The 26,435-nt window shown below is 42.4% G+C and overlaps 2 long non-coding RNA genes across 4 annotated transcripts in view; one reads left to right on the plus strand and one right to left on the minus strand.

Annotated features, from left to right (window-relative positions):
* The window catches only part of LOC122461776, a 56,576-nt gene that overhangs the window by 22,211 nt on the left and 7,930 nt on the right, over positions 1-26,435 (plus strand). Inside the window, exon 2 of the long non-coding RNA XR_006283946.1 lies at positions 26,206-26,305. This is a non-coding gene — a long non-coding RNA (uncharacterized LOC122461776). The remainder of the gene's footprint in view (positions 1-26,205; positions 26,306-26,435) is intronic.
* On the minus strand, positions 11,118-21,672 carry LOC122461775. Of its 3 annotated transcripts, none has more exons than XR_006283945.1 (4): positions 21,595-21,672; positions 19,993-20,480; positions 17,290-17,473; positions 11,118-12,315 (listed from the first exon to the last, which is right to left on the minus strand). It is a non-coding gene; the product is annotated as an uncharacterized LOC122461775 (long non-coding RNA). The 3 variants fall into 3 exon arrangements; XR_006283943.1 differs by having other exon boundaries at positions 19,993-21,072; positions 21,181-21,666; XR_006283944.1 differs by having other exon boundaries at positions 19,993-21,072; positions 21,595-21,654.

Here is a 26,435-nt window from a genome sequence, read left to right on the forward strand (position 1 = left end):
TTTAGATTCTGAAATTCCTCCCTTGTGCCTTCTGGAAATTGTCGTTCAGGTGCCTCTTGTTCTCATTCTCCTCTCTGGGTTGGACTCCCGCAACTGTATTCCATCTCCCATGATGCACTACAGCCATAGGATTGCCATGATGCACTGTCTCTCCGCTTAAAAAGAAGGACCATGGATGGCGTGAGAATGAAGAGGAGAGTGGTCATGTTTGCAGCAGGTTGGAAACCGTTTTCTAGCTCCATCTCCCAGAGAGGTACCCCATTTTTCAGGACACTGTGTCCTGAATAAGAGAGGTTGCATTTTGACCCCAGTAATACTGGCTGACATTGGCACCCACTGCCTGGTGCATGTGGGTGGTTGTCTCACCATTGGAACTGCATGATCTTAGTTTTAGTTCCCCCTACTTGCACAGTTCTGAATATTTCACAAGGTCTCAGCTCCTTTGCTCCTGGCAATTGTGGCATCAATGTGTTTTTGCTCGTATGGTCATTTGTGCATGAAGCCATCTCAAATTTCTCTCCCAAATAACTTAATGACCTAAACTACACCCACTACATTAGGTATCTCTCCTCCTGCTTCCCCGTGAAAAAAAAATCCCCAATCTACCTAGTCCCCTTATTAACAGCCTAGAGTGAGGGTTAGTGTAAGAGAATCTCTTAAAAGCTGTTCTACTGGAACACAAATGGGTATAAATGTGCCTCATCACAGTGTACTTCTCAGTCTGAGACTCACACCTCAATGGCATGGAACACACTGATCTGATCCATTCAAATATAAACCTGCCAGAACAGATAGTTCTGCACAAAACCATCCCACACTCCCACTAAGTGCTAACAAACAGGACTGTGCTTGGAAGAGCACGCAGTAAAGCAGCAGTGTGTTCCATTATTTTGTAAATGATCTAGGGGACGAATGACACACCAACCCAGTTCAGGACTATGCAGATTATGGAGGCTTTTCAACAGAGAGAACATAAAGCTCACTGCATGGGGCACATGGGGGGAAATAAACATCAGCGTAAATATATCTATCTATATATCTCCCAACTTCCATCTCCTTGTGAAGATTTCTGCTGACTTACCTAAGTATCCAAGAGAGGAGTTCTGAGGATTTCTCAGCCCTTTGGTCCTGATTCTTGTACAGATGAAGGTGGGAATGGAGTAGCCCAGTGAGTGAATAAGAGGGTATTTTCTCCTCTCAGCGCCTTATGGGTCATTCCATTCTAACTCTCTGAAGCACTGTACTTCATACTGCAGTATGTTTAATAAAAGTGTGTAGATGAACAATTTACAGTAAAGATGCGAAAGAGACAACACTTAATAGGCAGTCATCTGTCCCAAGAGACTGCTTCAAAGTATCCTCAGCCACATGGGCCAGATTGTCTGGTATGGTCAGCTGCTTTGTGTTGCCGTCCTGGCATAAACTGGCCCTGCTGCTGACATAACACACATGCAGAGGGTCACTTTAGCACTCTGGGGGCGTAGCAGTAGAAGACTGAAGGGTGGAAGAGGGGGGAGGGCATGGCTAGGATGCCACTCTACCACACTGATCCTCAGCTGTGCTCTTGGCCCTATGGGGCATTTTCACTCAGTATAAATTAGAGCAGCCTTTCCTCAGGGACACCTGCCTGGCACAGAGACAACACCGGGACTGGAAGAGTGTCAGATTTGCTTGTGTTTTTATTTTTACTATTGGGAAAATGTGATCTTAGTTTTGGTTCCCCCTACTTAGTCACTTCTGAACCTCACATCCCCTCTTCCCCCCTCCTCCCCTTCCCCCCCGCTCTTCAGCAGGGTTAGATCCTTTAGCTTCACAGCACAGACCTCTGCCATTTGAGCTAACAAAGTAACTGATAGCAGTAGAAGGTTCTCACACTCTGTGTGGACCATCCACTAAAGGGAGATGAGGATCGTATTTTGCCAGTGGGTTTCACAGCCATTAAATTACAGCAGAGGAACATTGGAACTCAACAATTCTGGGTTCCAGAATCCAAGAGGAGCGTTCTCTTGTGATCACAGATTCTTCTGCCCCAAACCCCCCATCCCCACCAGGGGTGCTGGAACAATTTGTGTAGTGGGGGTGCTGAGAGTCATTGAACCAAGCTGTAAACCCTGCATATAATGGATACCACTTCAAGCCAGGAGGTGTGGCTGCGCCCCTAGTTCCAGCACTTGTAATCCCCACTCCTCCTTTCCCTGGCCCCTTCAGCCTGTACTTGTCCCAGTCTCTCCCCGGTTCTTTGTCTCAGTCTGCTATCTCGCCACCTGATAAGCCTGGCTCTGTGCCCCTCTTCATTTCAGTTTGGTTATTTCCTCCTCCTCCTTTCTGCCTGGGCACCAGCAGTGAGAGTATTGAGAGCACAGGAGAGGCCATCTCCCTCCTGTCAGTTCCTGTGCTCTGTGCTACACTGTCCCCCTGGCAACCAGGAGGAGCGATCAGAGGGATAGTCCTGTTCAGCTCACGCAGTCCCAGGCTGCAGCATGCTCACTCATACTCTCAGGATGGCACACAGGAGCTATGAAAAGGTGGAACATGCTCAGTGCAGATGGACTCTTCAAAGAAGTAAGCTGCCAAACTAACAAGTCTCTACTAAGCAAGTGCAAATTGAGATTTTTCCAGAGGAGGCTTATAACATGGCCAAATTTGGATGAATTTTCACAGTGATAGCAAAAGGCATATCTCTGACCTCAGGGCAATGCCCCTGCCAAATTCAGAGTTCCAGCTTCAAATCACAAATGCACTAGAGGTTCTCAATGAAATAGTTGTAGATTTTTTTTTTTTTAACACGGACAGAACCAAGTCGTATTTCCGAACCTCATTCTGAGAAATGGCTTACCTGTTTTTGCTTAAACTTTTCAAATTTTTTAAGTAAACTGAAAGGGCATCAGATTTAAAACCCATTAAAACATCAAAAATACTCAGCCTGAGGCATGGGAAATTTCAGCCCAAATGGTTAAAGTTTGGCAAATTGTAAGAAACTGAAAACAGGTTCTTATCCTGGGGAGTATTGGGTAATTTTAACTAGTCATTGCTATCTGCTCCAATCATATCCATGGAATTAGACTGTTTGGTGCAGTATAAAAGTTCTGGGATGGATGTAATATACGTGGTAAAGCACAAGTGAGTATTGCAGGTTCACCAAAATATTTTCTTTATATAGCGCATTACAGAAAATTATTTTAGAAAGTGTTAAACCATTTTTATTGGGGTTATTTTTCATATCCTTCTGCCAGTAAGCCAAGTGCCTTAGTTATTATAATCACAATGGTGCAAGATTTTTAGGGGGCCATAAAATTGGTCCTAAGTAACTTTTTATATCTAAAAATGTAACTGTTATTTTGACATCTTCCTGGGCTAAAAGCTGGGATCTCCCCATCCAGTGGTATATGGTTTCTCTTTCCTAACCCTGCAGGACCATGATATAGCAAATTATGTTGGAATTTCTTTCTTCCTTCCCTTTGGGCTTAATATACTAATGCTGTGATACCATAGTTATGGCAACATTTATAACCAGAAATTATACTAATACAGCAAAAGTACAATATTTTTGCAGGATTATTAGAGAATAACTGGTTGTGTACGAAATGGCCTCCAATGTTGAACATAACTTTCTATCACAGGCAGCTACAGTTATTTATGATAGCAATATAGCTGCTGTTTATTATTGGAAAAATTTCTCATAGATGAAACAAAAAGAACATAAGCTTTCTTTGGCATCTCCTTAGTAAATAACAGAGGAAGGATTGGAGTTTCAGAAGTTCAGTCCCTTAGGATAAAAAACAACAACCCAAAGCTATAAATCAGACCTTACTAATATGAGCGCTTCTTATTAGCATCATAGTTTTCAAATAAACAATGTGTCTGATAAGCAGTTACTCTGGGAAGTAAACTGCAAATGGAACCTATTGGTAGGTAATACAACACTGAAATCTGTCAATAAAACAAATATTGTTTTGCTTCAACAGCTCTGATTTTTACTCATAGAGAACAGAGCTTTCTAGGCAGTTTTATGGGCTAATGTTTGATAGACATGTTACAGCACTTCTCTGTTTACATGACCCTATCATGTTATAAGAAAAGGAGTACTTGTGGCACCTTAGAGACTAACCAATTTATTTGAGCATAAGCTTTCATGAGCTAAGCTCACTTCATTGGATGCATACTGTGGAAAGTATAGAAGATCTTTTTATATACAGAAAGCATGAAAAAATGGGTGTTTACCACTACAAAAGGTTTTCTCTCCCCCCCACCCCACTCTCCTGCTGGTAATAGCTTATCTAAAGTGATCACGCTCCTTACAATCTGGTTTCAGAGTAACAGCCGTGTTAGTCTGTATTCGTAAAAAGAAAAGGAGTACTTGTGGCACCTTAGAGACTAACCAGTTTATTTGAGCATGAGCTTTCGTGAGCTACAGCTCACTTCATCCATTTCCAGCACAAATCCAGGTTTTCTCACCCCCTCCCCCCACCACACACACACAAACCCACTCTCCTGTTGGTAATAGCTTATCTAAAGTGATCACTCTCCTTACAATGTGTATGATAATCAAGGTGGGCCATTTCCAGCACAAATCCAGGGTTTAACAAGAACGTTGTTGTCCCTGGATTTGTGCTGGAAATGGCCCACCTTGATTATCATACACATTGTAAGGAGAGTGATCACTTTAGATAAGCTGTTACCAGCAGGAGAGTGGGGTGGGGGGAGAGAAAACCTTTTGTAGTGGTAAACACCCATTTTTTCATGCTTTGTGTGTATAAAAAGATCTTCTATACTTTCCACAGTATGCATCCGATGAAGTGAGCTGTAGCTCATGAAAGCTTATGCTCAAATAAATTGGTTAGTTTCTAAGGTGCCAAAAGTACTCCTTTTCTTTTTACAAATACAGACTAACACGGCTGTTACTCTGAAACCTGTTATCATGTTATATGGAGTCTTTAACCTTTACATTTATTTTAATGTTATAACAAAAATAAGCAAGAGATCATTATTTAGTTAATTTAAAAGTCATCTACTATGAGCATTTGGATCAAATAATAAAAAAGCATAGCAAGATGTATCTTCTATATAGTCTTGTAAACCTGAGGAAGTGTGCTGGAAGTGAAGTGATCTTTTAAAAGAAGTTTTTCACAAAATAGAGAGCAACAAATAAAATTTCAGAATGCTCGTACCTCCTTTGGGGTTTCTAAGGAAATAGAAGCTACATTTTAATTTTGTTTTTGCTTAAAATTTTAAAATATGAAAAACAAGAAACTCGTTGCAGCAGCATGAAATATAAAACAATAATTTCTTGGAAATATATTAAAATATTGGATCATTTTCCAGTAATGTTTATTATTTCAAAATTGTTTGTGTACATGATTTACCTGTCATTGGAAGACTCTTTATACTCTCTTGGATTCTATTAACACAACTATTTTCAGGAAATCACATTCTCTTTCTATCTCTGTGTAAACAGGGATATGGAATATGATAGGGTTATAAACAGAAAAACTGGATATTCATTCAAATCCAAAGGTAATTGTTGTTCATTTTAGTTTATTTATAGCTTTGAAGAAAAGGGATAATTTTTAAATGCAAAACTTGAGCCATTCTTATCTTTGTTCCACTTGGGACTGACTTCATTTTGTGAAAATGCAAAGAATGTACAGTAAGGCATAGAGTGGGAAGGAGATCTTTGTGGAGAGATGATTAATGGTGTTTAAAAGAAGGAAAACAATTATGTAATAAATACAGCCCATGAGATTCAAAGTGAAGAAAGCATCACAGGTGCAGACTGTGAACAAGCCCCAAAAGAAAGAATATTGGACTCTTAAAGAGAAGATACATAGGATATATACGTAAGATACATAAGCAACAGAAGATATATAGGATATCTCCTTTCATAAAGTCTGTATTTGATAAATCAGTACATGGAGAATTTAAAGGCCTAAATGTTTATAAACTCAAAAGAACATCCGTACTCCTGTAAAGTAGTACAAATAGTACAACAGTGTTAATTTACATGAAGTGGGAAAGATGTGTGGGCTAATGGGTCAGTTTGTTTTTGACTTTTGCAAACTATGTGATTTCTGCCTCTCTTTGGTTTGGTTTTGTTCTATTTGTTTAGTTCCATTTTGTTCCATCTCAGCTACATAATTGTTCTTTTAGCCTGTAAATATTATGGTCAATCTCCAGCAAAGTTTAGATGAGGCCAGTCTAATGTAAACAAGTGTGTCCATGCCAAATAATGAGAGTAAGCATAGCCATCTCTTGTGATATTTCTTTCCCCCTTTTCCCAAATGTCCCTTGATTGCGAGAGCATTGCAAAGCCTGTCACAGTAGCTGTGCATAGTTTCTGAGCATAGTTTGACTGTCCATCTGGTATTTAGTCTTGGTGTTTGATGCAGGAAACATTCAGTAAAATGCAATGTGGAAATGGGAAGAAGATAGCTTCGGGGGCGTGTCCTGCCTCCTGCAGACTACGTCCCTGATCTGCCACACATATCCACCAGGGCTGGCCTTACCATGAGGCGAACTGAGGCAGCCGCCTCAGGTGCCAGACTGCGTGTGTGGGGCAGGGAGGTGCCACTAGGACCCAGAGTGTAGAAAATTGTGTCTGCAGCTGGTGCATATGTATTCTCTCTGTTCTAGATGCACAGAGATGGTGGAGTGCTGTGCTGGAGGAAGAAGGGTATAAGAGACATAACAGGAGAAAAGGTGAGAGGGAATAACAGAAAGCAGCAGGAGCTGCAGGGAGAGAGGGGAGGAGGAGGAGGAGCCTCTTATGTACCTCTCTAGCACCCACAGGAGCCTGGACTGATTAGCACCAGCTTCTCAGGGAGCTTCCTGTTTCCTGCTGCTTCCCTGAACCCACTTGAGGAGAACAAGCAGTCAACTGAAGTAGCAGGAGCCACTTAGGCCCTTAAGACACTGATATCTTTCCTCACTCAGGCCCTGCTACCAGCCTGCTTATTTTCCCCCTTCAATTGAGTGTAGAGAGCCTCTGTAGCGGGCACAGAACAGCAGTCATGAGTGAGAGAAGAAAACGCCCCTCTGGGGCAGCATTTGGAAAAAGAAAGCAAAGGAAGCTTTTCTATCTGAGCAGGAAGGAGCTCTCCTGAGATACATAGACACAAATGTTCACGGTGAGCCTTCCGGCCCCAGTGAGGATGTGAGTGGTGAGGACATGCCTGATCTTCCTGTTAGTCAGAGTCCAGATGACCTGGCAGCTACTGCAGCATCCAGATATCCATCTCAAATGGATGTAACCATGCACATTCCTGAAGAAAAGTGTAGATCAGAGAAAAGTGTGGTGGAGGCACAAGAAACAGCTGCTGCTGAGTTCAGTTCCTTAAGTCTAGATGATCCAGGACTGTGGACCCACTTGAGCAGTAGCCTGAGGGACTTCCTTGTACTGCATGAGCCACAGCAAATGAAAAACTTCATGTTCCCCAAAGACAATGAAAACAGAAGTTTCCATCCAACACATTACTGGCGTGAAATCCCCAATGGTGACAAAGTGGAGAGGCCGTGGCTTATGTACTCAAAAACCCAGAGTGCTGCATACTGTTTTTATTGCAAACTCTTCCAGTCTAATGTTCCAGCCACATTGGGTTCTACAGGAACAAAGGACTGGAAAAATCTGGCTAGAAATCTGGCATGCCATGAGAAGGCAGCAAATCACCAGAGAGCATTCCATAGGTAGAAAGAGCTTGAGATGAGACTAAGGTTAAAGGCCACCATAGATGATCAGCATCAAGACAAGATTGCATCAGAGTCTCTTTCCTGGCAAAATGTTCTGAAAGGCTCATTGCCATTGTGAGAATGCTTGCTACCCAAAACCTAGCACTGTGTGGCACTTCAGATCAGCTGTATGTGCCAAACAATGGAAAATTCCTTAAAATTGTGGAGCTGATGGCCGAGTTTGATGCAGTACTCCAGGAGTATCTAAGAAGAGTCACCACCCAAGAAAAGTACACACACCGCTACCTTGGAAAAACCATTCAAAATGAGATCATTCAGTTACTGGCAACAAAAGTCAAACAGGAGATTGTGGCAGGTCTGAAGTCAGCAAGATATTACTCTGTTATTCTGGACTGCACCTGACATCAGCCATACGGAACAAATGACTTTAATGGTGTGTTTTGTAACAGAACCTAGTGAAAATGTCCCTGAAATGGTGACTGTCAGAGAGCATTTTCTAGACTTTATTGACATTGATGATACTACAGGAGCTGGTATGACAAATGTGCTTCTTAAAAAGCTGGAAGATATGGGAATTGCGATAGCTGACATGAGAGGTCAGGGCTACGATAATGGTGCCAACCTGAGAGGAAAGAACAGAAGAGTGCAGACATGGATCCGAGAGTTAAACCCTCAAGGTTTTTTTGTCCCATGCAGTTCTCATTCATTGAACTTGGTGGTCAGTGATGCAGCATCAGCTTCTAGTGAGGCTGCTGAATTTTTTAATGTAATTCAAAGCATCTATGTATTTTTCTCTGCATCAACTTATCGACGGCAAATTTTGAAGCAGTATCTGGGAACATCTTCTCTGACACTGAAACCACTGAGTGCCACACGACGGGAAAGTCGAGTGGAGGCCATAAAGCTTTTCAAACACCAAATTGGGAAGACAGATGATGCCATAGTTGCCATTATGAAGGATAATGCTATGACAGGAACTGTTCGTGGGAGAACAGTGGAAGAGGGAAATGGAATCACCAGAAACATACATAACTTCAAATTTCTGTGTGGCTTAGTGTTGTGGCATGACATACTGTTTGAAATAAATGTTGTAAGCAAGAGACTCCAAGGTGTTGACATTGATATATCTGGAGCAATGGAACAACTGGACAAAGCAAAGTCATACCTACAGTCTTACCGGTCAGATGAGGGATTTCAAAACGTTCTGAAGAGTGCACAGAAGTTGGCAGAGGAATTTCACACTGAAGCTATTTTCCCACCCATTCAAGAATACAAGAGTCACCGAAGAAGACATTTTGATTACGAGGCACGGGATAATCCCATAAGAGATCCTAAACAAAAATTCAAAGTTTAATTCTTTAACCAGGTGCTAGATTGTGCAGTACAGTCAGTTGAAGAACGGTTCATGCAGCTCAAGGAACACAGCAGTATATTTGGGATGTTGTATGGTATTCCAAAACTCCTCACCATACCTGAAGAAGACCTACACCAGCAGTGCAGGGCACTAGAGACAGTGTTGACACATGATGACATGCGCAGTATTGATGGGAGTGATTTAGGTGATGAACTGAAAGCCCTTTCAAGATACATTTCAGCAGGGTCAACTCCAAAGGCTGTTCTGGAATATATGTGCACAAATAAGATGACCACCCTCTTTCCAAATGCTTTTGTTGCTCTGTGCATACTTCTAACACTTCCTGTAACAGTTGCCAGTGGAGAACGCAGCTTCTCCAAGCTGAAGTTAATAAAAACACATCTACGCTCCATAATGACACAGGAGAGGCTGGTCGGCCTTGCAACCATCTCAGTAGAGCATGAGCTGGCCCAGACTGTGGACCTTCAGGAAGCAGTTCAAATCTTTGCAACCAAGAAGGCATAGAAAGCACCACTTTGATTATTCAAACAGATAAAAAGGCCAGTGTTTACTATGCAGACAAGAAAAGTTACATTTGCTGTTCAGGCATTTGAAAGTTAAGTGTTACTTAAAATTTTTGAACAAGGCATTTTAAGTTGTTAGTTCTCCTTTATTGGGGTAGGTAGCAGAGCAGTACCATGAGAGGAGTAGAAGAGGAAGAAAGCAGAATTGAGACCTTTCAAAGTTTTGGCCCAAGAGAGGGTGTATGGGGGCATCAGGTGCCAAAATGTTGCGGACTGGCCCTGAAATCCACACAGATGAGGAGCACCATCTGTAAGATGGACGTGAGCGCAGTGTAGCTTTCTTCTGATAAGTCAGTGGGTTCCCCTTTCTCTACTGTTGCCTAGTAACCTCCCATTCTGTCCCCAGTGCCGAGTCTCCTTGCTCATCCTGTTGACCTGGTAGCCTTTCTTCGTTATGGCCTTAGTGCCTGAGTCCCCTGCTTCTCCCTCCAATTGTGGCAATTCAACTCCAGTACCAAGTCTCTCCTGCTTCCTCTGTGCCATTTCCCGTGCCTGGCCCCCACCCCCACTCTGGTCGATGCTTATCAACATCCATATCTGTTTGTTAGCTGTAGGACACGGATGGTCACTGTTTGGTACAAGATATTCACTACTAATATGGAATCTTCACATCCTTATTAGTCCCTAAGGAGCTAAGGGTGAGAGGGGCCTGACATTTTCCATTACCGAGGGGAGAGGAAGGAGTCAGGCTGATCTCCCCCACTCCCCCTGCAAGAAATGTATCTGTTTTTGAATACAGAGTACTTTCTCTGCCAGGGAACCCACAACCATGTTCATTCACGGACTCTCTGTCTCTGGAAGATTTTTTTCCCTGAGCTTCAGATGCGAGTGCTGTGGTGATTTGCAGCTGGAAGAGTTGCAGCATGCTTGGCTAAAAACTATTTTAAATAGCAGGTAAAAATATTAACCACTTCTCAGCTCTGGGGGTACATTCAAACAGTTTCCACCAGCACAGCCCCTCCATGTTTACATTTAGAGTTACTGTAGAATTGATCATAATGGCTACTGGGGGGAGAATCCAGATGCAGTATATTAACAACCGATGATTTATTCTGTATTTCTTGTGTAGAAAGCCAAGCTACAATTTCAAACTTTCCTGCCTTCTCTTATGGGTACTTTTACACTTCTTTTCTTTTTTTTTTTCCCAGATATAAAAACCCTTTAGTCACTGCCTTATTAAATCTGCTCTGTTGCCTGTTTATTTATTGGTAAATGCTTTCAGATTAATCTTTCCTTCTTGGGAGACAATCTCTCTAAAAGCTGGGCAAGAGCTAAGGAAAATCCACTAGACTGGATCTCTCCTCTTGCAGCCTAGGGTAGAATGTGGTGCAGAAGCAAATTTTCCTCTAACACATAGATTCTATGGGACAAATACAGCCATTAGATAAACGTGATTAACTCCCTTGAGTTCAGCGAAGCTGCTTTCACTAAGCCTGAATATAGCCTATGTCTTTACCTTAACCCATCTCTCAGTTCCTGCTTCCCAACTCTGGATCTGAGTAGTGTCCTTCCTTCCAAGATTCTTAATGGGACAGTGTGCTGTTTCCACACAAAACACTTTACCAAAAAAAGGTATTGAGGGCCCTGACTATATGTAGTTTACCTTCACATTATAAATTCCACACAATATATGAAACAATAGCAAATGTGTACATTAATGCTTCTCTTTTACTTTGATTTACTAGGAAATCTATACATTCAACCAGTTCTTTAAACTAAACTATAGGAATAGCAAAGTGGGAACAGATTTTAAAGAAATGCTTGGAGAAATCAATTCTTTGGGCACTGTTTTGAAAATGTAGTATCTACTGTCTTGTCTCATGTTTTGAATGCTCTTGTCTTTATGCAGGTCAGTTTAGTTAGATCCGAGCCTCAGAGTTTGTCACAAGTGGCAAACAATTTTCTTGAAGAATTTTGCTGCCATTTGGTAAATCTCCATAGTCCAAAAGGTGTAAGGCTTCAAACTGCAGCTTTATTTTAGCACCGCCTTTCATGGTTAGGAAGTGTCAGAACATTGACCTGTTAATTGAACTTCTCCTGGGAAATCACTGGGTAAACGTCATTCATATGGTGTTTTTGCCTGTTAATTTCACAACTGGATTATTAGATGCAGTAGTCTCTTTTTTAAAAATCCTCCCCGTGGACAGAAGTGTAGGAGAGTTGTTCAGTGTATACTTTCGGTAGATTTTCAGCAGATGCTCCTTCAACTATGGGCTTTTTGGTGTCTCTGACATCTTGATGGGGCTCAGCTTTCGTGGAAGTATAGTCTCTGGAGAGATGCTATACAGATGAGTCCCTCCCAGGTAGTCTGCCTTGGTGGCACACAGGTAAGTAGAATGCATTTTGGGGTTAGGAGGTTGCACACTGAGAATTTGCATCTTACCCCTTCATCTTGGAGGTGTGTCATGTATTCTCTCGCTGCATCAGCTTTTGCAGAAAGGGTGGGGTCATGGCTCTATCTCCTTGGTATGTCTAGCACTGATGGCAGTGCCAACACTCCCTAATCTTTGAGCTCAGGACCGGGATCATGACTGCCCCAGTGTGTGTCTGTTCAAACGGGTGTCCTTTATGCTTCCTTTCCCTATTTGTTCATCATTGTCAGGCCCTAAATATCCTGTTTTTAACCTCATTAACAAATAGCCCTATATGTTCTTAGCCAGGTACCATCTTTGACCTTGATCAGCAGTAATCTGGCTGCAAAGCAAAATTTGACATAGAAAAATCAGTTTGTGATGCATTCTCTAAAGAATAATATCCTCTTCCTTCTATCAGCTAGAGTCAGCCTCAAGTACAGAATAATTGCTCAAAACCCCTTCATATTGACTCTTCATGTCTTCTGTTTTCCATTATCGGTCAACTGCTAAATATCTTAAAAGGCAGAGTTAATAATTATTAGAGCAAGCAAAAGCATTTTCTCAGGATAACCAGTAGTTTCAGAAACTTCAGCTGTTCACCCTGCTTTGTCACCTATTTTAAAAAAAAGTGTCCATATTTCATTGCTATCTAACAAACAAACTTCTGCCCTCGATCCATTTCCTCTTGGGCAGTTTGCCAGAAATAACAAATTCAGCTTCAACTCTTTGCTTAAGAAGTTTCACTTTATTGAGTAGAGTTCAAGTGCAGTCTATTACCCTAAACTAAGTGATAAAAAGGCCTTTGATGTTAGCTTCTTGAGTGACTTATATAGGCTAGTGCTTCCTGTAGGGAAAATAGGACACCATCTAAAGGAAATGTTTGATTTATCAGGTAACTCCCTCCCCAAGTTCAAAATTATACTGCAAATGCTTGACTGCCTTGTGGAAGAATTATACATGCACATAAATAAAGGACCTGATCCTGATCCCATTCAGATTAAGGGGAGTTTTGCCATTGACTTCCATAGGACTATAATCAGCCCCAAAATAGTAAGAAAGCAGAGGATATGGTAATGTGGATATTCTGAATTCATTGCTTGTCATCTTCTAAATGTAATTCCAAATATGGAGATTGAAAATCAGTCTCCTCTCCCTCTGGTCAGTGGAGAAACTGCTTCTGTTTGTACAGCATCAGTAGTTCTTACTAAGCTGGAGCTAAAATTCTATTATATGTGAGTGTTAGTTATGCATATGTGATAGGTTATTTGTTTATTACTTATTTATTACATACCATGTTATCTGGAGTTATTTTTTTCCTGCAAGTTTGACAAGGTAAGATTTCATTATAGCCCCAGCCAGCTCCTACTGGTCAGTGGGAGCCCCCGCCCTCCCCACCCCTGATACCAGTGGGAGCAGGTTCAGGCCAAATAAAACACTAATTACAGAATTAAGACATATCTCAGTCTGCATCTTAATTCTGAGTGCTTTTATTTTTATGCAACTTTATTATAAGGCAGTTAATATGTCAACATGTGGAAAGTCTGCACTAGAGGTTGTCTCTAGTACAAACACACAAACCTGTGTATCTGTAGAGTTTTTCTGTATGTCTACACTACCACGGTAAGTCAACCTACACTGTGCATTTCCAGCTACATGAGTAATGTAGCTGGAGTCGATGTACCTTAGGTCAAGTTACTGTGGGATCTACCCTGCGGGGGGTGGATGGGAGAAACTCTCCCGTTGACTGACTTTACTCTTCTCCTCAGGGGTAGAGTACAGGGGTTGACTGGAGAGTGATCTGCTGTCAATTTTGTGGGTCTTCACTTGACCTGATAAATCGACCGCTGGTGGATCGATCCCAGAGCGTCGATCCCGGCTGTAGTGTAGCCATAGCCATAGCCATATGTGAGAGTAGCTCATGGGCTGTGATCACAGCCTGCTCACTTCTGCTCCTCCCCATCCCTCCTGTTCAGAACTAACAACCTATCGATGAGGGGATTTGTGAAGGGGCCTGGTTCTAGTCAGGGCTAATGGCACCAAAATGAAGTGATTTCCGATAGGTTACTGGCTGTGGGTTTGAATCCTGATATGGCATGTTAGCAATTCAAAAAAAAAATTAGGATGGTTGTAAGAACTGTGACAGACTAGTTTTTTGTGGAAACGCTTTGTGAAATCAATTTCACCAAAATTTCATTTCAGAGGACAAAAGGGAACAAGTGTTTGGACAATATCTATTTTGATATTTCTGGAACTAAATGTTTCCATTTTTCCTTTCAAATAACTTTTCCCTTCAAATCTTTATTCTGTATTATATTTATATAATGTAAAGTAAAAACAAAACAAATAACGTTTCGATTGAGCCAGAGCTATTTTTAAAATTTTCTCCTGTGGAAAATTTTGAAATCTTCAGGCTTCATCCCAAATTGGAATGCAAACAGATTTCAAAAATCCTCCATATAATAGGATTTCCATTCTCCAGCCAGCTCTGGAAATATAGCCTCCATGCTAGTGGAGGGAGTTAGACAGTGTTTTTAGATGCATCTATGCTAACTAGAGCAGGAAGAGAATGATTAATTGCATGATTCTGCCACTGCAGCAGTAGTACCTTACTCTGCCAATAGTCCTCCCACTGGCTTCAATGGGACTTCCCATGAAGTAAGGTACTACTCAACTGGAGTAAGGGAGTCAGAATCCAGTACTAAATGAATGGATTAGATAATAAATTAACTCTATTTCCCTAAAGAGGAGAAAAACCACACAATTTCCTGCCTATCCAAAAAATCAGTCACTGGTTGGATTGTGCCACCTTGGATTTGCGCCAGAATGTTCAACACTGGCTTGGTTGGATGGGGTTTATGTCATGAACAGGGTTGGCCACTCAGGGCAGTTTAGATCAGTTATTGCAGCTAAGTTCCCTGAGGACTCTTTGGAGGCTGCAAGTGGGTTCTGGGGGAGGCTGGCTGGCTTGACAAGGATTTCCAGCAGCACTCAAAATCCCTAGTCATTCGCCTCTGTGCTTCTGACTTTAGTTGTGACACTGACACAACCAAACCAACGGGCACAAATGAAGCCATTGGTTAGAGCTTTCTTTCACTGCTGCTGAAGCTGCTCTGCTTAAATCATAGAATATGAGGGTTGGAAGAGACCTCAGGAGGTCATCTAGTCCAATCCCCCACTCAAAGCAGGACCAACACCACCTAAGTCATCCCAGCCAGGGCTTTGTCCTTCCATGATGCATTCTGGCACTATTCTTGAAACATGTACATGGTTGATTTCCGGTGGCCCACGTAATACCGAGTATAATCCTCTGATGGTGGCATGGCTGTTTGTTGTTGTTTCTGTCTGTGTCCCTGAAATATCAGGGCAGGGTCTTCATTTCCTGGCCATTTCACAGGCAGCCTCACCTACGTTCCCCATCTTGTGGATGACTGAGTGTCCAGAGTCAGAGTTGTGTTCAGTGTACAGAGGTGCTGTTGGCAAAGGATACTTCTTGATGAGGTCTTGTGTTTGTATGAGAAATGCATCAGTTTGGGGTGAAAGGATGCTGCAGTAGCCCCCTGGATAGAGTATATTCCTTTCCTGCAATATGTCTCCATCAGCCAATCTAAACAGGCAAATTTAAACCAAGAGGCAGGTTTTCCCACACTCTTCTCAGCACTTCCTTTTGTGCTGTCTTGTTGGTTTCTTTTATCTCCATGAGTTCTTCCTGTCACCAAGTGTGTGCCTCATAGACCCAACACAGTTTTCTGCTGAGTGCTGGGGACCCATGGTAGCAGTGGTATTTAGCAACAAGTGAGCAGAGCAGTGGCTGGGTACTGCAATCCCACATGACAAGCAGGTTAGACAAATACCTGTCAGGGATGGTCTAGATAATACTTAGTCCTGCCATGAGTGGAAGGGACAGGACTAGATGAACTCTCAAGGTCCCTTCCAGTCCCACGATTCAATGATTCTATGACAACTGCCTTCTGAGAATCCTGATGGCTGGGTTCACAGCTAGAGAGAGTCTCAAGACATACGCATTTTTAAGAAACATCAAGTACCACCCACCCTCAGCTCTGAAAATCCTTTCATTTGTCTTGGCCGCTAAAAGGGAGAGCAATAGGTTTCCTGTTGAACACGCAAGACTCTCCTTTTGAAAATCCCTCAGCGCTAGTCTACACCTGGGCTGCAGAGACTCTTGTTCCTTCGGCAAAGCTTTTTCACCTACCCATGGAAATACAGCCCATCAGCTGGGTTAAGGGGAACATTCATGTCTGTCTTGTACTGGCCTACAACCCAGCAATATCTGTCTGTATTCTGAAGGGGGATAACATTAGGGTTCTTAGATACATGGAACCATATTTCCCCCCATCAAGAGATGTGTTTTTATCAAGCTAGTTGCTTAAGGAAACATTAAAATGCTGGAAACCAGAGATGTGAACTGCTGAAAGCCTTGGAAGTTCTTGGAACCAATTCATTTATCTGACTGCAGGCTCATCCTTATCTCAAAGTGTATTGTGATTGTGTTGTCAGCCTGTCAGGTGCATATTTGGAATAGGAGCAAATGGGGTTTACAATGATTGTACAAATACATAAACCTGTTACAAAATTTCAGTAGCAAGATCTAAATCTCATTTCCTAAATCAAGTAAGATATGGCAATGGCAAAGCAGGACTGCTTTTCTCACTACACTCTGATCTTTGCATGAGATGTTTAAAATGAAGTCCATTCTGCCCATCGTATACAGGGCTTCTTCAGAAAGGGTAGGTGATAAAATCGTGGTGTCCTTGCCAAGACTCTTACATCTACGTGCAATAAAGCACGTTCTAATGCCTGTAAGGTTTTATAAGCCCCCAGGAGCTGGGTTTATCACACCGAAGAATCAACAGTTATTATTAACTGCTCACATGTTCAGCTCAGTCTGAATCCATTTAAGCTCCCGGAAACCTCTAGTTCACACTCAGCAGGCACAGAGAGATGCAAGTGTAGTCACTCCAACATTAATGTTACAGGATTTCATCTGCATAATCACTCCTAGGCCACATGTGAGCTATTATTGTGAGTGCACAATGGCATCACACTAATTACACAAGGTATATTCTGTATATGTGAAGAGAAGCAGGATAGTCTTGCAATAACAGGAGCTCTGCTTTATGGCTGCTAGATTACTTCTGCCTAGTAGCAGGGGAAAGGCCTCAGAAAGGCTTAAGATGGGGGTTGTGATAAACCTACCAAGCATCTTCTCCATACATAGGCTGCCCCCTGCCCTCCTTTTTGGTTTTCTGTGCACTTGGGTGTTAGGGAGCAAGCATGAGAAGAGCTTGAGACTTACTTGCACTGATACGGAGGGAAGATCAAGTCCAGTGGCTGCCCTTATTTGCATATGCATATAGCTGCTCATACTTGTGATGGATCATAGCAATCTTCTGCTTTCTGTTACACATCACACAAGTTATTTCAGGCTGAAGTCAGTCAATCAGCTTGCTGGCTAGTTGGCAATTTTTCTTTGCTAAAGGCTAAAAAAATAAAATAATTGCATAATTATAATTATATGCATGAAAGAACAGAAGAAAGGGAGAGTGGAAGTGTCAACAAAAGTCCCAGGAGAAAGTTTCTCATTCTATTTCCAGCCCCCCCACCCCCTTTTTTTTTTAAATAGGGTCAAGAGATTTCAAAAAGCATCTGCACTTGTGGGTGTCAGTCCAAACTGAACCAAAGCACTGAACGTTTTGAGACAGTTTTGAGACAGTGTCTCAAATCACTTTGAGACAGTTTTAATTAGAAGTGGCACCAGCTTGCCCAACAACAGAGGTATGTTTACATTGCAGCTGGGAGTGAGCCTTCCAGCCCGTGTCAATAAGGCCCACTCGTGGGAGTCTGCCTTAGCATGCCAATGGTACCGGTGTAAATGCTGCTTTGACATTACAGGTCAAGCTGGAGCTCGGGCTCTTGAGCCTTGGGAAGAAGGTTGGGATAGGGAGGGTAGGTGTCTTGAGAGCCTGAGCTCCAGCCCATGCTGCAGTGTCAAAGCCATGTCCATGGTGCTATTTTTAGTGCGCTAGCACAAGCCCCACTAATGCAAGTCTGTCCACTTGAGCCAGGAGGCTTGCTCCCAGATGCAGCATAGACATACCCCAAGTTTGGTTCCAGATGCAGCTCCTGATCCAGTGTTCCCCAAAGCTCAGGGATGCTGATGTTCAGCAAGTAGCAGGGATAGTGTTTGATCAGTCCAGCCCAGTGCTGCATGTACTTCGTTAATAACCCATGCCATATTTTTTAAACTGGTGTCACTCTTACAGGGGGAGTCAGCATGTGCCTGTGGAGGGTGTCACTCTTGCTGGGGGTGGGAGTGTAGCCTTCTCCAAGGTGGTATTAAAAGCTTGAGGCTTTGTCTTCCTCTGCCCTCACTTGTTTATAGGGGAGGTGGTGCTCTCATCTGTGGCCATTCATGCCAGTTACTGACACACAAGGAGGAGGCTGCATTGCAGGTCTGGAGGTAGAGCTGGTCAAAAGAAAATTGTCCACACTTTTTAAGGGGAACAATGTTTTTTTGGCCAGGAATTCTGTAAAATGTTTGCATGGTCACATTTTTTTCCCTTCTTTCTTCAGCCCCTCCTCCCCCGCAATCAAAACAAAAATTTGTTTTATATTGGGGGGGGGGGGAAGAAATCATTGAGGTTTTTGTGTTTTTAGGTTTTTTTCCCCGTTGACTCACTTGTTTTGTCTTTTTCCACTGCAAAAATTAGAAGAAAAAAAAAGTCAAAATCCCCATAAAAACCTCAAAGGTATTTGGGGAAGGGCCTGAGAAACTAACAAAACAAAATCATTTTTCATTTCATGTTTTGATTTGTTTAGATGAAAAATTTCAAAACAAATGAAAGCTTTGTTTCTTTGGAAGGGTTTTATGAAAATGGAATTCTATTGCTCAGCGAGCCCTACCCACAGACTTCCTGCCAATGTTCAGACAGGCCTTACCGGAGATCATTGGTGCCTGGGATGTAGCAGGACTGTGCATGTGCATGCTTTTTTGTCTGATCCCTCTCCTAAATTGCCTTTCCTGTGTCCCGCACTCCAGTCACTGGGGGGATATAAAGGGTGCCCAAGGGTCTTGGAGCATGCAGTATTGCACATGTGCAAGTGGAGCAGCTTTTTGAACCCCTTATGGCCATGCTACTTGCCAATAAAGATTCTTTGTATAAATCCACATTAAAAGTGGCAATCTGAATCCAAGGAATTATCAGTTATTCTCTGTTTGAAATATCTCCATAGCTTCTGTGACTGCTTATTTGATCTTGAACACTTTGATTAATACAATTTAAAAATGTAAGGGGTCTTGATAATTGCACTGAGCATTAGAGTTTTATGGGTATACATGAAACCTAATGAACAAAGGGAAAGGTTACTATTTACTGTAAACATTTATATATATAAATGTCACATGAAAGGCTGCTGGATTAAAGAATTACACCGTATTGCTGAGTGCCTGGAAAAAATCACTTAAGCATTATGTTAGCCCTTGGCAGAATATATTGCAATATATACTGTTTGTTTAAGGAATCTACATCTCTGTGTCTGAAATGACTCTTAGGACTCTGTGTACAGACTCAAGTACAGGAATCTTAGTCTATTTCTACTAGCCTATACAATCTCCTGTGTGTGTGTGTGTGTGTGTGTAAGTAAGACCATGTAAGGGCACAGAAGGCCTCAATGTACCTCAGCACCCCAATAACCAGCGTGGCTAAAGAAATTACTTCTCTGTAAATATTTTTGGCCAGGTTTGCAATTAGGATGGGGGCAAGAGACAGTAGATTCACCATCCTAGTGCTCCTCTTCAGCTGCTGCTGATCACGTACACATTTCCTCACAAAAGCTCAAAGGAAACTTGAAATTAATCCACTCAAAATCTGCATTCATGATGGCACAATCCTTAACCAAATGCACGTAGCCTAAAAGCGAATAGTAGTCTGGCGATTCCTGCAGCCCTCAACCAATACGCAATGTTTATGGATTGACAGTTGGCAGCCTTTACTCATACCTTCTCAAGTTGTTTGGATTATTTAATTAAGGCATGGGTTTAGCTGGAAATCCTGCATCATGGCATAACAAATACCATTGCCTTTTACAGGCGCTCTCTCCTCTGCACGAGCAGTACCACATTGGTCTTCCATGCCTCATTCTTCTTGATTGCACTGATTATTCTTGGGCATATAAAAAGAAAAAAAGACATTTGAAAAGCAAAGAAAGAGAGAACCTGGGGATTGTGGGACTTCATGGTTGTCTGAACAAAAATTAAGAACTCATTTCAAGTGTGGGAAGTATACATCAAAGATTTCATAACGGGAGGATATTCAACAGGGTTTGCACTTTCAGGTGGCATCAAAGCAAAAGGGAGAGATCATTACCCATTAGTTCTGCACTTAATACTGTATGTCACTGCTTTTCTGGGATATAGTTAAAGTTGAGAGAGATCCCTTGCATCTGAACAGAAGCAGGTTAGTGCAATGGCTTGGAACCTGGAAATACCTGTTGGCAGAGGGAAGGCACTAGTATGAAACATAAATGTCCTCTTTAAAGACCAATCAGTGGCAAGGATTGCCCACAAAGGTCCCTTCCTCCCCTCAATGTCACTGTGATTTGTAGGAATGATCAGTTCCATCAGTAATAGAATACATCATTAGAGAAGCAGGACAGAGTTCAGACTTGAAGTATGTTTTCAGCACTGGCTTAAGTTGAACCTCCCCATGCCATTTTGGTGGTTTTACTGCACTGAATTGTCTAAAGGTAGTGCCTTCAGAAAAGCCAGTTTAGTGTGAGTCTGGTGATAGGAACATAAATCTCTTAAGGTAGGGCAGGAGAACTGAAAAACAGGAAGGAAGGAAGGCAAAAGAGGGTGAATTTGAAGAGAAAGAAATAGGGGTGGGATGGGCCAGCTCCAGACACCAGTGTTCCAAGCAGGTGCGTGGGGCGGCAATCTGCAAGGGGCGGCAATCCAGCAGCAGCCTCTCTTTTCAGCTGCCCGCGGTGGCAAATCTGTGGCAGCTTCTATCTCTTCAGCCGCTCAAGGTGGCGGCAATTCGGCATGCTGCTTGGGGCAGCAAAAACAGTAGAGCCGGACCTGGGAGTGGGGGAGAGTAAAAATGTAAAAGTGAATAGAAGGGGTGATCCTTAAACATTTAAAAAACCTTTTCCACATATGTGATAGTGTAGTGCGGCAGGCACTCACCACCATGGTGCCTCCTGCTGGTCGTCCGGGAATTAGCTCAGTTCCAGCCTCAGAGTGCCTCCTGCTGGCAAGTGTCTTCCTACTGGTGCCTGCTTCCTGGTCTCCACCACTTGTAGCACTTCTGGCCCCCTGTCCCTCCCAGACCCCAGTGCCCCTTTCCTCAGGGTGCTGCCCCACAGCAGTGCCCCCACACTCTGGGTCTTCCTTCCCTGGGGAACCCCAATCCCCTAAGCCCACCTGGCCTCAGTGACCCACTGCCAGTCCTCCTCTAGCCCCTTCCCTCAGGTTGCAATCTGAAGTAGCCACTCATCAGCAGCAAAAGGGTTGGACCTGCTGCCTTTCTAGCCCCAGCTGCCTCCCTGCAGTCCTAGTACCTCCCCTGGCCTTTAGCAAGGCCTCAGCCTGGGGACTCACCAGGCCAGAGCTCCTCAGCTCTGCCTCAGGTACCCTGCTTGCTCTCCCAGGCAGCCTGGCCCTCTCTACTGCTCAGCTGGAGCAAGAGTCTTCTCTCATGTGCTCATCCTGCCCTTTTATCAGGGTCAGCTGGACCCTAATTGGGTGTGGCCGCACCTGTGGCTGTTTACCCAACCAGCCTCCCTTGGCTGCTTTTAACCCCTTCCTAACCAGAGCGGGGTGACCATCCTGCTACAGATAGTCACTTCTTACCTACATAATGGAGGCCTCATGAGGCTAGTTCTTTTCCAGGAAGTTGCTTAAACTATTTTAACTATTATTTTCACTCCTTTTGGTGATTTATGGAGCCACTCCTTTAAACATCACTGCTAGACTGTATGCAACAGTATTACAGATGAATGAACCAATCATAAATTGGCTGAATAACATGAATATCAATTGTATTCAGCAAGGCAAATCTGGCCCATGTATAATTCAGTCTATATATGATCTATTTGTTGGTTAGCAGTTCTGAAGCCTAAGATCAGCTGCCTTCAGGAGAGAGTAGCAGGACCTGTGCAAATTGAATTCAGCTGGATGAGAGGATCAGCTTCTCTTCCAGTGCCTGATTCCACTTACCTCTTAACATTATGGGAAAGTGAGAATGTGGAGCCCACTCCTTTCATGTTCCTTGGACCTGGACAGGTGCAGATCGCTTCCTTGCTCCCAAGTCCTGAAGGGTAGGGAAGGTAAGACAGAGGGATGTGGAATAAAAAACTCTGTTGTAGCCCCACTGCTTGTCCTCCTCAAAAGAGAGGCAGAGCAAAGTTTCTCTCTTCTTGGGGCTCTCTTTTCCTGGGGACTTAAGAGCCACATCATGTACCTCTATCCTTGTGGTTACTCCACGCCCTTAAGCCTTTATGGAAGGGAGTGAAGAAGAGGTGTGGAGTGTGTTCACATCTCTGCACATGTTTCTAGATTTCACCTCTTGAATCCCAACCCTTCAAAAGGCCCAGGTTTCCCATCCACCCACATCTACTTAAGGAGCGTCTTCTAGGGGAAGACTTGAAGGCTCTGAGCCCCTCATTGCTACAGAAGTCTTTGGGGCAGCAGTTGACTGGTCCTCTCTCTTAGACTCCTCAGGGGTAGTCAACTGGCCTACCCCCGTTGGCATGTTTTCTCCATAAACCGTCTTTAGATGAAAGAAATATTGAGTGGGATTTCTGGATTCGGGGAGGTTCTGTCTGGCATGTGGGAGCTGGATGATATTCAGTTGTGGGGGTCCAATTAAAATCTGTTAATTTAGACCCCCACATTTAGAATATGAAAATCTTCCATACATCAGCCTAGTCGCCCATCACTACTATACAGTATCCATAATCTCTCTTCTCATTCACTTTGTTTTTTTTCTTCCTGCTCTCTCACTCAAATGCAGCAGGGATGACAGGAGTTATAACAGGGGCAGCATCCATCAGCAGCCCTTGTTAAAGGACTAACCTTGCAGATACCAAAAAAACAAAACAAAAAAAACCCACCAACCAAAAAAACCCCAACCCCAAAGAAACAAACAAAGTAACAACCCCACAGTAGTGTTTAACTAGCCACTGCAGAATCATTACTGCTTTTGAAATATATTCTTACATAATCAGGAGCCAAGAGAAGAGTGGTCTGAAATCTTCAGGGAAAAAATATAAATAAGAAAATGCAACTAGTTATGAGTGAGGTCCGGTTTTACCCCACAATTTACAGCTGGGCTGGTGGGATGTTACAGGGTCAAATGACCTGCCCAAAGTCACACAATGAGTGTGTGGGTTAACTGAGAAGTGAGCCCATAGCCCTCCTGGTCCCTGTCCTTTGCTGTCACAACTAAACCCAAATTTACCTTCAAATATGTAGAGATGTACCTTGTCAGAACAGAATTTCTGGACTTGTCCCAGCTGAGTTCCCTCACCTGCCTGAATTAATTAACACTTAGTCTTTATAGAATCCTTATTTTTGGTCATATGAAAAGCCTTCTAAGATTTTTTTTTTCCCATTTAACTGAAAGGAACCGTTGAACCAGGAAACTGGAGGTCTTTCTGAGATTTCCCTGTCATGGCAAGTTGTCAGGAAACCTCCAGTAATTGTTTTTACTCTTATATCAATTGCATCAACTCAGATCCATCAACATTACTGTCCTACCATTTTTACCTTTCAGCAAGATTGTAGCAACATCTCATTTGCCTGCTGCTAAGGGAAGCGTAAGAAAACTGATTAGCCTTTGTGTGTAATTTCATTGACATACAAATAACGCAACCAGTTAGAATTCTAAATCCAAATGACTCATTATTGACTATTGGGCTTCAACTCTTTTTGATGATACAAATTATCTGAACATAGAGATACTGTGTGGAAGGAGTCAGAGGAAATTATATTTGAAAGAATAACTAAGTTACTGGCATAGGCCTTGATCTTGAAAACACACACGTGCTTAAGTGCTGACATAAGTAGTCTCGCCGAGACAAAGTTACATCTGTGTGTTTGCTGAATCAGGACCACAGTACTTGGTGTATAGTCTACATCTTGTGATAATTGGCTTTTTATCATCCCCACTGTATTCTGTTAGGTTTTTTGGGGGGGGGAGGAGGTTTTTTATATATCTTATTATTTGAAAAATATAATATATGTTCTTGATAAGACATGTATAATGCACACTACATTCAGAAGTTTTAGAGAGGTTTGATATACTGTATCAATATGATGTTTGTGTGTGATACCATAAGATATCGGGGGTCAAATTCAGATCTGGTGGAAGGAAGTGTAATTTGGTTGAAATCAGGGACAATTTCAGACATGATGTAGCGGTGGGTGACTCCACTGTGTTTTTAAGAAAGTAAGAGATGGAAAAGAATTGAATATATGTTTTTTGTTTGTTTGTTTTTTTGTTTTTAATGGAGGAGGTAATATACCAAGATTATGGTATCAGTTGTAAGTGGTAACTGAAAACTGAAGGGGTTTGGGAAATTCTTATGTTCCAGAATCAACTCTCAAAAGTGTGTTGAATAAATGTTCATTAGTGACACACCCTAATCCAGCTCTGGTTTCTGGAAGTAGAAGCACAGGAGACTTGTTTCTCTAATCTTTTTTGTTTTTAGGATAAGAACAAGTTATAGTGATGGGTGATGCTCAGAAGGTTCAGAGATTTGGTCTGTATAATCCCTGAAAATCCAAATAATTCCTGCAGTTTTCCTTTCCTTTTCCCTAGCCAGACTTCCTGACCTGATTACAAACCCTGCTGGTTTCCCACTTTGGAAGAGGCCCTGATCTGGACCAGCTGCCTCTGTTAGGGTGACCAGATAGCAAGTGTAAAAAATCAGGACAGGGAATGGGGGGTAATAGGTGCCTATATAAGAAAAAGCCCCCCAAATCAGTACTGTCCCTAAAAAATTGGGATATCTGGTCACCCTAGCCTCTGTTCTTCTGCATTGTTTGAAGAAGCTTGGCACATCTTCCATCTTGGTTACCAACTTCATAATTTGTGTGCTTTTGAACTTCCCTAGTATTCGATAGATGCAAAATGTATTACGTGCCTCTGACCCTGGGGGAAGACCAAGAGTATGCAAAATTTGAGACAGCAGTCAGCCCAAGAGAGAATGTCAGGTCTGCTAATGTGGACTTTGCAGGATATCAGCAAATGCAAGAAGGGTCTTTGGGAACAGATTGGGTGAGGTGGCGATATACCAGGTTGATCTGAGTTTTCAAAAAGGTTTGGTTCTGTTTAACCTTTGTGAGAAAAGTCAGGGTCAAGATACTTCTGTCAATGTACTAATATATAATATAGTAGGTTCCCCCAAAAGTCACACTTAACTATATCTTTTTGTGGGTCTTGATAAGCCTATTTCTGGGACACATTCCCTTCTTAGCACTTCCAGATCTTTTTGATTGTGTCAGACCGAGAGATTAGAACACCACAGCAACAATAATGTACATAATCCAACAATGCAGCAAGCCATTGTAATGGAAAATTTGGATTTCTAGCATATCCTGAGGATAGGGCAGTACAATGCCAATTGGGAAGGTACCTGTATAGACTCTTCCAATTCATGCACAGGAGCAAAGGAAAGTATATAAAAATATTGAAGAGTGAATGTGTTCCAGAAGACACTTTCTTTAGCAAATATCAGGAATTTCGGTTACAAATTTGCTTTAAGATTTACTTCCTTTAAGCATCTATTTTATACCGATCTGTAGCTGCTAATTTAAATCCATTGACATCTTGTGCACCCTATTTGACAGAAAACAGTTTGTAATGACAGAACAGGGCATGATTGTCTGAAGTGAAGTCTTTTTCAACTTGAAGGAAAATTTGATAACTCCACATTCTTTTCAGTGTTGTGTATGATAAATCCATGATAACATCGGGAGAGTACTGGGTTGTGTGTGTGTGTGTGTGTGTACATACACACAACCCAGTACTTTCCTGATGTTATCATGGATTTATCACATACAACACTGAAAAGAATGTGGAGTTTATATATATATATAATGTCATCTTTAACACCGGTGTCACTGGTGAAGTGTAATTTAAGACAGCTGTTGAGGTTTGTAACATTGTGCTCTGTCTTTCATTGTTTATTTGTGCCTCCCTGATAGCTGAGTGATGGCAAGTAAATGGGACTGAAGAGGATAAGGTTACAGGAAGGAGGTGATGTGAGATACTCTTATACCTGAAATCAATCGGAGCAGGTCAAAGGTACAGTATTCTATAAAGAGCAATAAGACTATTCCTGTTTGTTAGCCATTACTTTCATAGTGGAGTGAAGGAAAAGATAGCGCCTCTTCAGCCCCGTTACAGTACGGAAGCGGTCCATTGCTCATCTAAG

Source organism: Chelonia mydas, chromosome 9, assembly GCF_015237465.2.
Source record: "Chelonia mydas isolate rCheMyd1 chromosome 9, rCheMyd1.pri.v2, whole genome shotgun sequence".
In the NCBI taxonomy this organism is placed as follows: Eukaryota; Metazoa; Chordata; order Testudines; family Cheloniidae; genus Chelonia; species Chelonia mydas.